We start from the raw sequence: 13,082 nt of genomic DNA, 5'->3' as shown, positions 1-13,082 counted from the left end.
GATTCCCATAAATGGAGTGCCGATTCGCAGTATATTAAGTCAATGTTACGTCTGGTTCACGTCAATGGAATGTCTACTTGCAGCATCTAAACTCAGTGGTATCTTCGGTTCATATTAATGGAAGTCCTAATTATTGCAGTACCTATTCTGCCTAAGTCTGCATTATTTAATTGTAAGTCTAGTTCACTGAAATGGAAAGCCTACTTGGAATTGCAAGTTAAATGGAAATATAACTCAATTGTAGGCTTATATTTGGTTAAAATGTAATGGATACGAGCTGGTGGCCCGTCCTACGTACGGGAATCGAGTTGTCAACTAAAACGGAATAATTCAGAACATCTAGTTTACACGCATAAACACAAATTCTGGCAGTTTTAATGGGGAAGATCACCTTATAAACGAATGTAACATGACCACCTATTTATTCCATTCGAATATAGACCTAAAATATGGCGATATGTATTTTAAATCCGATAATTTTACCATAAAACAGCATTTGTGTCGATTTGAAAAATCTTGAAGTGAGATTGGCGACCGATTCACACTGGTTTTGAGTAGAGTAGCTACATGCCACCTCCAATTGCATACTGTATACTTATGTACTTACCGTACCTTATCTTACCTCCGTGACCACTGAAACTTTTATGAGGATTCTCTTCTATCACCTGCCTCTTCAAAATTTAGATCCCAGTCTGAGGATGCATTTCATAACTTGATATTTCCCGTCTATCGTGTGGTACTCCTTGGAATATACTTTTTAAAGTTTATGCACAGCCTGTCCATCCAAGCTTTACCTACTTCTGGAAAGCATCCCTATATTTGGGTGTTAACACATTTCTCTTAACTCTCTGTTCTTTTTTATTTCGACCTCCGGGCCGTTATCTTGAGCTGGTCTGTATATTTTCTCTGCACTTAATTATCTAACCCATCATTAAGGTTGTTCGGTTCTTTGGCCAGTGCCCAAGTTTCTGAATCATCAGTACTACGGGGATAGTTGGTATGGTAAGAGTCGACTTTGGTTTCTGCTGCACCCTGCAGTTTATTTAACAGTTTTATAGAGACCTACTACACCGATTGACGCTTTCATTACTAACCAAAATTTTAGTATGCCGACATACTCACATTCAAACATACAGAAAAAGAAGTATCAACACGTATTCCACTAACATCTTTAACAATTAAGCGATAAACTGCTGAAAAAATATTTCCCAAATATGAGTTGAAATTTGCAATGCATAAACTAAATACTTACACGGATTGCATTTACGACAAAACTTGATTAAACGCAAGTGTTTGAGATGTTTAGTTCAAAATAACACATTTCCTGATAACGCAGATCCTTCACGGTAAGGGAAAACTACCTACATTTTAAAGTGAAATACAGTAGTACACCAACGAACATTATTTTTGTAAACAAACAACTCGTAACATAAACATTTCAATGACAGTTATAAACCAGCTGTTAGTTAAACCAGCATTGAAAATACTTTAAATTGCTAGCGTCGGCTGCTAGAGTTTTTAAAAATTAAAACTTAATTTCTAAAAAACTGAAACCCTAAACTAAAATTATGGCTTCGACATTCCCTAGTTCTCAAAATTATCTTTCTTTCAACACAAAAATCATTAAAATCCGTCAAGTGGTTGATTCAGAATAGTGAAATAAAAAAAATTAGTTTTAATATTATAGATTTAGATTATTTAAAGTCAAAGGTGTTTCAGCCTTATTCCGGCGACAATAATTGTTGGTTGTTTTCATTTTGTAGTAAATTATGCTCAATGATATTAATCTTATTGTTCTTCCCTTTTTCTGTGTCCTATACGGTAATGTACTTTTTAAACGATTCTTTGACTAACATAATGTGGCTACAAGTGGAATAAAATTGTAGAATACACTAAAAACCATATAAGATGTTGAAAAATGATCAAATATTTACAAGAAATGTTTATTATATGGAACTGTTAGGTACGTAGTCTATGAGTTGAGTCTTAAACTCGTCGGAAATTATGACTTTCATTCGTTTTCAAATAAGTTATTTGTTTTTGAATAACTACTTGAATTCTTTGCAATTGCTCGATTTCGAGCAACATGTACACTATACATTAAAACGTCACAGAGTGATTTATTTCACGATGCTAATCAATAACCATTTGACATATTTTCATGATTTTTGTGTTGCAAGAAACATCGTTACCCCTAGGACTGCCAATAACCGATACCGTATGTTTCAGTTCGAAAGACTATGACAACATACCTTAGTGTAGCAATAACACAAATAAGGTCTTCGATATCAATGCTTCTGTTTCATTTAATAAGATGTTTTATGACATTTCTTCAATTTGAGTCATGCCTATTTATATGTTATTACTATATACATTACAAATAAAACTGTGAGCAATACTCTTACAAAACTTGTACAACCTTTTTTTGTCCGAACATAATCCCCCAGATGAACATATTTCCTAGCATCAAAAACATATTTTTTCAAGTAAATAAAACAAACGCCAAGTAATTGCATTGCCCAGCTCTTTCATTAAATAAACAGAATTAAATTATTCAAACTGCGAAAGCATAACAGACGTAGCCCGTTGAAATCGGCCTATGGGGACCTGAGAAATTAGTCCATACCTATAATATTCAGCAAATATGCACATTCTAAGCTCAAGTTTCATGTGCAGTATGCCTATATTTTTATTTGGTAAACTGCCATAACCGTTTACATTTAATTTGATTGTATTTACATGCAATATTTATATTTTAATTTATATTTATATTTTTTTTATTATATTATATTTATATTTATAGGCCTTTCTTACTTAAATTTACATTTTTTGAACGGGCAGTTCAGAAGACGGGGCACGGAAGCCACGTCATGTTGGTAACATTGACAATTCGAAGTAAGCGGCAGGCAGGTTGCCAGTATGGATACTAAAAAAGTCCCACACGCCCCTGCTCGCCCCTCCACGCAACTCTCCATCAATTCCAGAACATGAAAGGATCCATAATGTCATATGGGTTCAAGTTATGACAAAATGTTACAGGACCACTTTTGTTAGCTGTATTATTCTACACCTTTTAATTTTCTAACTCTTCTCTAGAGTCATTATTAAAAGAATTAATAAATATTTTCGTAATGAGCGACATTTCCTGCCTGTATGCTAAACGAAACGTGATACGTAGATCTATATAATTAATACGCGAACACAAAGTTTGTCGGTTGAACTCCTCCGTCATTTCTTGACCGATTTTATCCATTGACGTATCATTGGAAAGAGCGTGTCGCGTAGATTTGCAAACTGGTCTTGAACTGGATTTGAAAAAGTCCCTTGGGCTCTACCCCAGTGGCTTTGAAGGTTCCCATGTTATCCTTATGAAGATCATAATTGTTAAAATTTTGATCAGCTATATAATTTAATTGCTGTCAATATTTAAACTGCATTTCAAAGAAAAGCGTCCTACAAAAATTAGATCTTTAAAAAATAAATCATTGAAAGAACCAATTTGCAAGTTATTGAAACATTAAAAGTCATAGAACGCCCCCTAGTAGAAGAAATAGAGATAATGTTTTTTTTTTAGAATTAACTATCGTCATTAGCCTGTATAATGAAGAACACCTACAAGATTCAGATTCCTACAAACTATGAACGAGGATGTTAGCTGAAGTGCTACAAATTTTATTAGGAAACATGGACTTAACTTTGTGATCATTGCAGAGGAAAACCCTCTAAAGCCAAATAAATCTGGTACGTCAATGACATTAATCTATGTTTTCATAAAAGTCAAACAATTTTAATAATAGCCTATGAAAATATCCAAAAGCCCCTTACTAACATTTTACTGAAGGCTTTTAATTATTATTCATATAATGCTAAGGGAAACAAAAATCAACTGAACGACAGAAGGTCTTTAACTTTGCATTTTCTCAGTTAAATATAATTAACGTTATTGCAACTAAACAAAAAATACACCAATTGAACAAATACAATCGTGACAGACAACAGGAAGTCCTTATGGTGATGAAAACAGATTCTATCCTCATTAAAGAATTAATGAAATTTGTAAACTTACTGCTGGCGACAAGGGTGGTAGCATGCATAGGTTTATCAATAACGAAGATAAACATGGACAACCATATGCGGCTATATATATTTTTAGGAAATGTTGATTACTGCTATGTACATCGTGAGTATCTCCATATGATACACACCAGTAAGCTTTGAGTTGACTCTTTTAAACTCATTGTAAATATTACTGTTATCGTTTTTGAAATAATTTCTGTAATACCAGTACCTTGCAATTGCTCGAATTCGAGCAAAATGTACACTAGTTAGTATTGGTAACAGATTCCTTGCTCTCATAAACATATGGTTTGATGCCACAAACAAATTAATTGGACAATCCGTTCTCTACAAATTATTTAAGTATCATCCACTTATTAGCGCTTGCAACATAAATAGCTCCATAATATCATATTTTAATTTGTCTAAAAAAATGTAACAAAAAAGGAACGGATGGCGTTTTTGGCCTCTAGGGATCTCAAAACGAAAATTAATTCGGTCCGGGTCCAGGTCTTACATGAGTACTACGGTAATAGCTTATTCCCTATATGGGAAATTAGCTAAAACACACAACTGATATTGCTTACATATGTTGTGTATACAATTAAGTGACTCTCAAGGCCCATAGACTTTGGATGAAGAATTATGTGTTCCAACTAGGGAAACAAAGAGGTGTGTGGTCTCTGTTAAAAATTTTTAACATTTGCCCGTCCACATAAGACTACAGATCTGTGCGTGTAACGTATCCAGCAAAGCAAGGGATGAGCCAGTACAACAGTACGAAGGTGAACAGTAGGCCTACTGATAAAATGTTTGCGGCAGTTAACAGAATCCCACTAATTTTACTATATACTTTCGATTATTATTACTATTATCTCTCTTGTAAGGTTTACAATAGTTATTTGTGCAACTAGTGAGAAAAGTGAGCAATTGACTCACTCGAGAGAAATCCTTACTCACGAGCCGTAGGCGAGTGAGGAATGGTTTCTCGAGTGAGGCAATTGTACTTTGAACTCGAGTTGCACATTATACTTTTCCTACAGTTACCATAAAACAAATAAATTTTTAAAGAAACATAACCTATTTTTACACAGAAGTGAGCTTTTAACATAACATTTAATGTGAAGTGACAAATACAACAGTACAACAGCTGACCAGTTGATTTACAGCCAGTGCTGCCAACGTATTTCGCGCGCATACGACGTTGCCTGCATGTTACGCGCTCACTATTTCGTGCCTTCTCGTTGCAAATCTGGAGTGAGACAAAGTAATTAGAGTGAGACAATGTTAACATTGTCTCACTGATGAGCGAATTGGCCACTTTGCTTTCTCAAATCAGTGAGAGAACATGTACATTGTTAGGTAACTGTAGGAAAAAATAAATTTCACTGGCTATTAGAATAGCCTACATTAAATTATGTTTCTTAAATAAGATCCTTCTTGTGTCTGCTTATTTATTCTCCTTATTGGTATGACAAGTATTAGCTATATCTATATATTAATAGGCAAATATGTTTCTTTAAGGCCCTTTTCTCAGCTCGTGTGCATCGCAAGGAAAATCTACGCATACTGTTAGAAACATATTTTCCTGTAGATAAACAGAACAACTTAATAAATTAAAAAAATGATTAAAAATAAGTACGAAAACGAATTTAACATAAACAAAAAACTAACATTTGGATTATGAGTTAAAATTCTGGTGACGCAATAACAACGATAAATATACAGAAAATCAAAACAAATTGAAGACTGGTACACAATCATCACATGTTTGATTTTCAGCGCGGGATGAATATAGATAAGTTCATATTTTATTTGGATTGTGGTCGAATTTTGACCACTGGACGACATCAATTCTTATATTATAGTACTTAACTCATTAAGGTACTTAAATAATACCTAAATGATAAATACCTTATATTTAACTCAAATAAAAGAATCTGGTATTAAGTATAGATGTATTTACTCAAAAACATATTTCTATGATAATTTAGTCCCGAAATCCAAATGTTTAGACCTATCTATAGATTATATCCGCTTGTTTGGATCATACAAATCTAGATAGTATTTTTAAAATTTTAAATATGGTATTTTTTTTATTAAACCCATTATGCACTACAGACATTTTACGTACAATTTACTTTGCTAACATACACTCTCATATTTGTTACAGAATAAAGATTTATGAGGGAACAAGTAATTGTAACTATAATCAAATTTTATATTTACAAATGAATGCTACAAGATGAAACCTTAAGGTGGATTAATCCTGTGTAAATTTTTTCCGAAAAATAGGAGATGAAAAATAGTGGAAAAAAGGCACTACGACTTATTTGCGTTGTGCATCACGAATATTATGTAGAAAAAATTTCGAAATTTCGTACATACAGCTGAAGAAGTTAAGACTAAATATTTTTCATAGTTTAGAAATTTTAAAACGTGAACTAATACTGTATTTCCTTAATATTGTTGTTGGAAGACGGCAATTGCTAAAATACCGTGCGCGTAAACTAATTCATTCAAACCTCGTGGTGGTCATCTAAGTCGATTATTGGACAAACTAAAAGTCTTACGAAAAAATGTTTGGAACAAAAATTGAAGAACATCTTACTATCTATACTTTTCTCGCTGAAAGTTTTCATCTGACCAAAAAATAAAAAAAATCCTCGCTCACTTACTTTTTCATGTTTACATTGAACAACCTTTTCATATTTTCCATTATTAAACATTAATCATCTGCACGAACTAAATTGTATTTATATAGTATTAAACATCAGTTTACGCAGAATTTAAATATGTAGATTTCATCCTCTCACTATTTGTATTACAATTTAGACGAACGTGCAAAGCGACAGGGAACGCACCACTTCCAATAGTCTCGCCAACATCGGAAACTCTCTTCCAGCATGTGTGTGTGTAATGGGTGCGTGTGTGTCCGTACGTTATCGTTTCCTGCACTGACTGTACCCATTGTCACTTGGAGTTATGAAACTTGGTGTTATGAACCCTTGGAGTTATGAAACTTGGACTTGTGGTCCTTGCAAATCTGTACGTTTGGAGTTATGAAATTTTGTATTTTAATTTACTTGGTTTTATTTTAACTTGGACTTATGAATCTTGGAGTTATGAACGCTTGGAGTTATGAAACTTGGTCTTATGATATTTTGGTTTTAATTTACTTGGACATAATTTTACTTGGAGTTATGAAATGTTGTATTTAAAAGTACTTGGAGTTATGAAAACTTGGAGTTATGAACCTCACCCCTGCATTCTTCTGTCATGCTATCCTGAAACAAATAATCAATAACTCAAAATTGTAATCAGAACTAAATAGAGAAAGGGGTGTCTTGTTAACTTGGTGGTTAATTTGTCCTGGACTTTGCTGCAAGAGAAATTGAGATTGACTTAAAGGATCCTTGCACAAGGTGAGAGGATTCAACATAATTTTTCCATGGATATTGCACACACTTGCCTAGCACAGCACAAACCTGCTAACAGCAGGCTACTATTAAAATTAAAGTAAAGTAAAGTACTGTAGAACCAAATCAGATTACGCTCTTGTGTCCACCATAGCATTATAGAACACCATAGAGCACTAAACGGTTTTCATAGTCTTTTATCAATTAAGTATTAAATGTATCCATTCAAATACATACAAATTATAACCCAGTGAATGATTGAAATACATGTCATGATGAAACCATACAGCGGTAGCCCAAGTACGGCTTCATCATATAAAATCATATGCTAGTTGGTCTGACCATACTGGGCAGGAGTAGAGTGGCCAGCTGTGCTGCGGTTAGCGTATATTCCGGCGCCGACCGCCAAGGGGTAATGTGTAGTTACAGCGCACACCGCTGCAGCATCAAGCGCTAGCGACCGTTTCTATAACAAATTGGTAGTTGGGAGTAGTGTTGCCAATTTTGGAGGAATCCCCTGGAATTCGAGTTTAACTGACTTATTTAATAATAAGCAATAAATTAATTTAAATGCCATCTTTTATTGTATTTTTTTTAAACATATATTTGTTATACTTTTGTAGTTTCACTACAATGATTCAAAGTTTTTCTTTATTAATCCATAATTTTAGGAAGTGGTTTATTGGAAGGTTTTGTTTTATATTTGCAAGGTCAAAATAAAATTTAACTAGGATGTCTAGTAGTCGGGGAAAACGGGAAAGTCACGTATTAACTTAGTATTGAATTTCAAAATGGTCTTGAAAAGTTGGGATTTAGTCTTTATTTTCATATCAAAGTCGGTAAATTTCATGATTTTACCTCGATCGCGCTAGACAACGATCACGTTTCCATGACGGCGCAAGACGATGATGTGTCTACACGACCGCGGGAGATGTTCTTAAACCGCGACTGTGCTAGACGACGTTTTCGTGACCACGGACCACGGGAAAAATGATCTTGTCTTTTCTGCGATCGCGCAAGGCGATTGTATATACGGCCGCTGAAGATGTTCACAATTTTGCCACAATCGTGGACGACGATGACGTTTTGTGACCACGGCATTCAATGATGATGTCTACACAGCCGCGGAAGATGTTCATGATTTTGACGCGATTGCAGAAGACGACAATAGTGAATAGTAATCATTTCGTTTGCAAGAGTGGTAGTGCTGGTAACAGCTGGCGAGTATTCGAAGACGACACTGGATTGAATACCGATAACTGATATCGAACGGCAAAAACGCTCAAGAGGCAGATCGCAAAACCTTTCTTTGACAGTCTATATTTACTCTATTGTCTATGACTATAGTATTACTCATCTACCATAGCCATAATGTTCTACCACTTCACCCAAACAAAAGAAAAAAATTAATTATTAAAGATTCACAAAATATCACAAATTCTTCGTGAAATTAAAAACATAAACATAACTGTAAACAGACAGTTATCATTGTGTATCACAGTTTTTTGTTGCTGCTTAGTTCAAATTAGCTGTTTTCATAAATGAAAAAAAATAATAGTGCTGCATCCTGTTGGTAAATCTTATAACTTTTAATGCCTTTGCATATCATAGAACCAACCTTTTTAGTTGAAACAGCTGACTAAATTCTTTAATTCCATTTAAATATGAGTACTCATAAGTTAACATGGGAAACTCTAGAGCCACTAAGACGGAGCCCAAAAGGATTTTTGAGATAAAAATATGCCTATACCTATGTTAATCGTGAATGTGAGCTATCATCATGCCAAATTTGAGCCCAATCCATCCAGTAATTAACACGTGATTGAACTTCAAACACACAAACGAACAAACAAACACACAAACTTTCACATTTATAACGTTAGTAAGATAGTAGCCTTTCTCATTTCACATGATCTGACAAGCACGGTGTCTCATCAAACTAGTATGATCGTTTTTGTTCAAGCTCCTACATATGAGCAATCGATGTATCTAAGGTTTAATGGGTGTTGGAGAAAAAAAACTAATTTAATTCTGTGCTGGTATTAACATTTTTTTACCACAAAAAGATGTGAAACTACTTTATTGTTACCAGTTGTGTGGGGGCAATAAACTATAAACAAATAACTTGATCTTTCCACACATTTAGACTGGTGTAGTTGTACAGCGTAAGTCTCCGGTTCCGAAGATAACGGATTCTCATCCTGGAAATCACCATGACAATTTGATAGATGGCCACCCTGTGCGTTGCTTCTCATGAACGTTGGTTCGGCCATCTTTAAATGCCCTTACCCACCTGCGTAGGTACAATTCCGCCACTCATAATTTTCTCCCCATACACTTCACTAATCTGTCAATGAATTTAAATGGCTTTCACACCTTTAGCACTTAAAAATCTAATTACCGGTACAGCGCAAACTTCACAGGCGACGGCAGTCTCAATTGGCGGCACCGTTTTGAATGCTCTAAACCGGATGTAAACACAGCCGATTTGTGCCGAATTTCCAGCGCAGGCTTGCCAATACATCCACATACACAGCACAAATGTCCAAAATGCCAATCGCAGCACTGAAACGGAGAAATTTAAAAACAGTACTTACTTAAATAACATGCCTTGTATTATTCTGTCACCATAGGTAACTCTGAAACTTGAACAGTGCTGTAAGTTGATTAAAGTGTATTTTTTTCCAAATATAAAACTTAACCGCCACAGCACATCATAAGTTAACACGATGACTGCTGAAAACAACGTACAGGCGCTCCCCAGTGGCGGGCGAAGCCCTGGCACGCAACCGAATCAGCGAACGCAATTGGCATTCAAATATTTCAGTCTGACGAATCACAAAAGAGCAGTGGTGACTGTGCTGCGTTACCCCGAGAGTGGATGTAGTTCACTGAAACACCCAAAGGTAGCAGCACTGCACGGATCCGTATCCAGTGTCTTTGTAATGTGGGTTGAAGAGAAAAAATCCCCGAAACCGGGACAAAAGCATTGCCAGACAGGATTTTACGGGAAATTTTAGTACCAACCTACACCAAAGTAAAGCTCGCATTCTAAGCTGGCAGGCTGGCAACGATTATAACGTCTCCGTCTGAGGCTAAGCTCACACTGACTCAATACATTTCTGTTGGTCTGGTGCCGACTTTTGTCGGCGCGCGCCACATTGAAGTGCTAGCGACGCCGACTAGAGTCGGCGTTAGCAGTCAACGTGTTAATGTTAAACAAGGACTGAAAATGCTTTTTAATCATATTGATAACTTAGCCAAACTTACTTATCTTTATTGCTTTCGATTCTTTTCCAAGAAAATTTCTCTCCTTCTTATTTGGCCCCAAATAAGCAGACAACTTCATCAATATTGTTTACATGTGAAGTACTCTCATACATTAACACCAAACATTTGCAATGCTCCAAGCTTTACAAGAAAATTTACCTGGAACAAAAATAGGCAGTGTACATCATTCAGGTCTACTTCTTGTTAAAAGTAAAAACAGAATATAGAACTATAGCTCAAGGTAGGGCATATTTTCTTTGTACAAATATTTGGATTGGTAGATAAAAACTTAAAAACTCGAAGGCCACTGGTTCTCTCGGACCCAAGTGTCATTACCCAGGTGGAACTAATAAAGTGTGTTTTTTATTAAAACATTAATAGCTTAGTATAAAATAAAGCTTTCAAGTTTGATTTATAAAAATAAATATAGCCTATATATATATATACTTTAAAATATAAATCAAGCTTTTTGTTGGTCGCAAAACATAAACAAATAAAAAGTAGAAGAAGGTAGCTTCTAATGTTATTCTTATGGGACAAATTTAAAAATGTATTTTGAGGGTTTTATAATTACTACTGAACGGAATCGTCTAAATTTTATGGTGTCTTTCCATTGGTGTCATAATTAAGATTCGTGCAATTTTTTAACACTATAGGTGCAACGGTTAGCTTGAGTTTTTTATGCGAACACTTACACACACACACAGTTAAGCGGACAACTAATCCACGACTCCACTATACACAACACGATACATAGATGACATATTATTTTTTTAAATTTCTTTAGAAAGGTCTAGAGAATAATTGATAAATTTTGTGTTTTAAGGGTAAAAAATGAGAAAACCCCATTTTTTGGCCTAGGCCCCTTCTCTGCATAGAACTCATTAAAACCCAGTCCCATGGCCCGATCATACTAGTTCGCGAACTCATTCAGATTTATCCCGCCTTACACCTTCAAACCGAATTTTCATTTGATTTTAGGTTATGAAACATAGTACAAGGATTTTTGCCTTTGCCAATTACAATCAATTGTAAGTATGGTGGGCTAATATGAAAAAAGTTGACCCATAGGCCTACTTGCCTAATTTGTAATTTTATTCATGTACTCAGGTATGTGTCACAATTTCATTTTCTTAGGTAGCCTACATGTTTTTTTGCCATAAGTTAACTGCATGGTTTGCTGCCTTGTTTACTGTGTGAAATTAACCTAACTTAAGTTTTGTGACGTTGCCTATTGTAAGTTATTTTATAGACTACTAAATTTCCATTCATACTTGGCTTAAAATACCTAATATGTATCGTCGCCATTTCATTGAATAGTATTAACAGTATTGATGGTAGAATAAGTTAAAGGGTACAGTTTCTTAACTGGACTACGCTAATTTTATTGAAACTATCGATTCGATTAGTAAACCTACATGCGATTTTTTCACCATCAGCAAGTTTGGTTGGTTAAGTTAGGTTATGATAATTTAATTTTATAATAAACTTAGATAGGTATATTTTAAAATATCTATTATTAATCAATATTTTTAATTCAATACTGTAGTTCAATAAAATATATTAACTTAAGTTAGCGTAGCCCAGTTAAGAAACTGTAGGCCTACCCAAGTTAAATCTCTTGGCTCAGTATTATCACGCTTACCATTTCTAAGGTTACACAAATGATACAAACTTGATAGCCTACTTATATCGAATATAGGCCTACTTGAATACTTAATACTCATTCAAATGAGTGTAGGACGTAAACTTAAGGGCTGCACTTTACTTTACGTCCTACACTCATTCGAATGAAAAAATCGATCGATATATCGATTATTAGATAAGTTATATCATTTGGTTAGTTAGGTAAGGTTAACCTAACCTAACTAACCAAACGATATATCGAATGAAACAATCTAATAATCAATATTTTCATTCGAATGAGTGTAGGACGTAAAATAAAGTGCAGCCGTTGAATACATTCACTGATATTTTTATTAAGTTAATTGTTTAGGCCTGTCACAGGAAATCTGTAACTTGAGTCACAGCTACCTTAAGCTTAAGTAGGCTAGGCAACTGTACCTACTAACTTAACCTAATAACACTCAAGCAAATAATAGCCTACTGCATTTTGTTACTTTGAATAACAAGGCCTAGGAACAGGATTGGATTAAAACACAACTTACTGGATTTCAACACCTCAATAGTTTTGGAATTTTTTGATGTTTACAATTTATTAATAATTATTGTTCCTCTTTATCTTCTGTCAACACCAGCCGGACTATTGACAAGATTAATTAATTTTCAATGCCGTTATCCTTCACTTCATTTTCATATCTTTTAACTTCTCACTAT

General features: G+C 34.6%; 1 long non-coding RNA gene across 2 annotated transcripts; it reads right to left on the bottom strand.

Moving 5' to 3' along the window:
* Positions 1-7,300: 7,300 nt before the first annotated feature.
* On the bottom strand, positions 7,301-13,055 carry LOC128992545 (uncharacterized). 2 transcript variants are annotated; one of them, XR_008490719.1, is made up of 3 exons: positions 12,914-13,055; positions 10,746-10,904; positions 7,301-7,343 (listed from the first exon to the last, which is right to left on the bottom strand). It is a non-coding gene; the product is annotated as an uncharacterized LOC128992545 (long non-coding RNA). The 2 variants fall into 2 exon arrangements; XR_008490718.1 differs by lacking the exon at positions 7,301-7,343 and adding an exon at positions 9,764-10,040.
* Positions 13,056-13,082: the final 27 nt, after the last annotated feature.

The sequence above is a fragment of the Macrosteles quadrilineatus genome, unplaced genomic scaffold, assembly GCF_028750875.1.
Source record: "Macrosteles quadrilineatus isolate MER2022 unplaced genomic scaffold, UCM_ALF_1.0 Scaffold_4__1_contigs__length_99947679, whole genome shotgun sequence".
NCBI classification, from domain to species: Eukaryota; Metazoa; Arthropoda; class Insecta; order Hemiptera; family Cicadellidae; genus Macrosteles; species Macrosteles quadrilineatus.
This window is presented reverse-complemented; position numbering and strand designations above follow the sequence as displayed.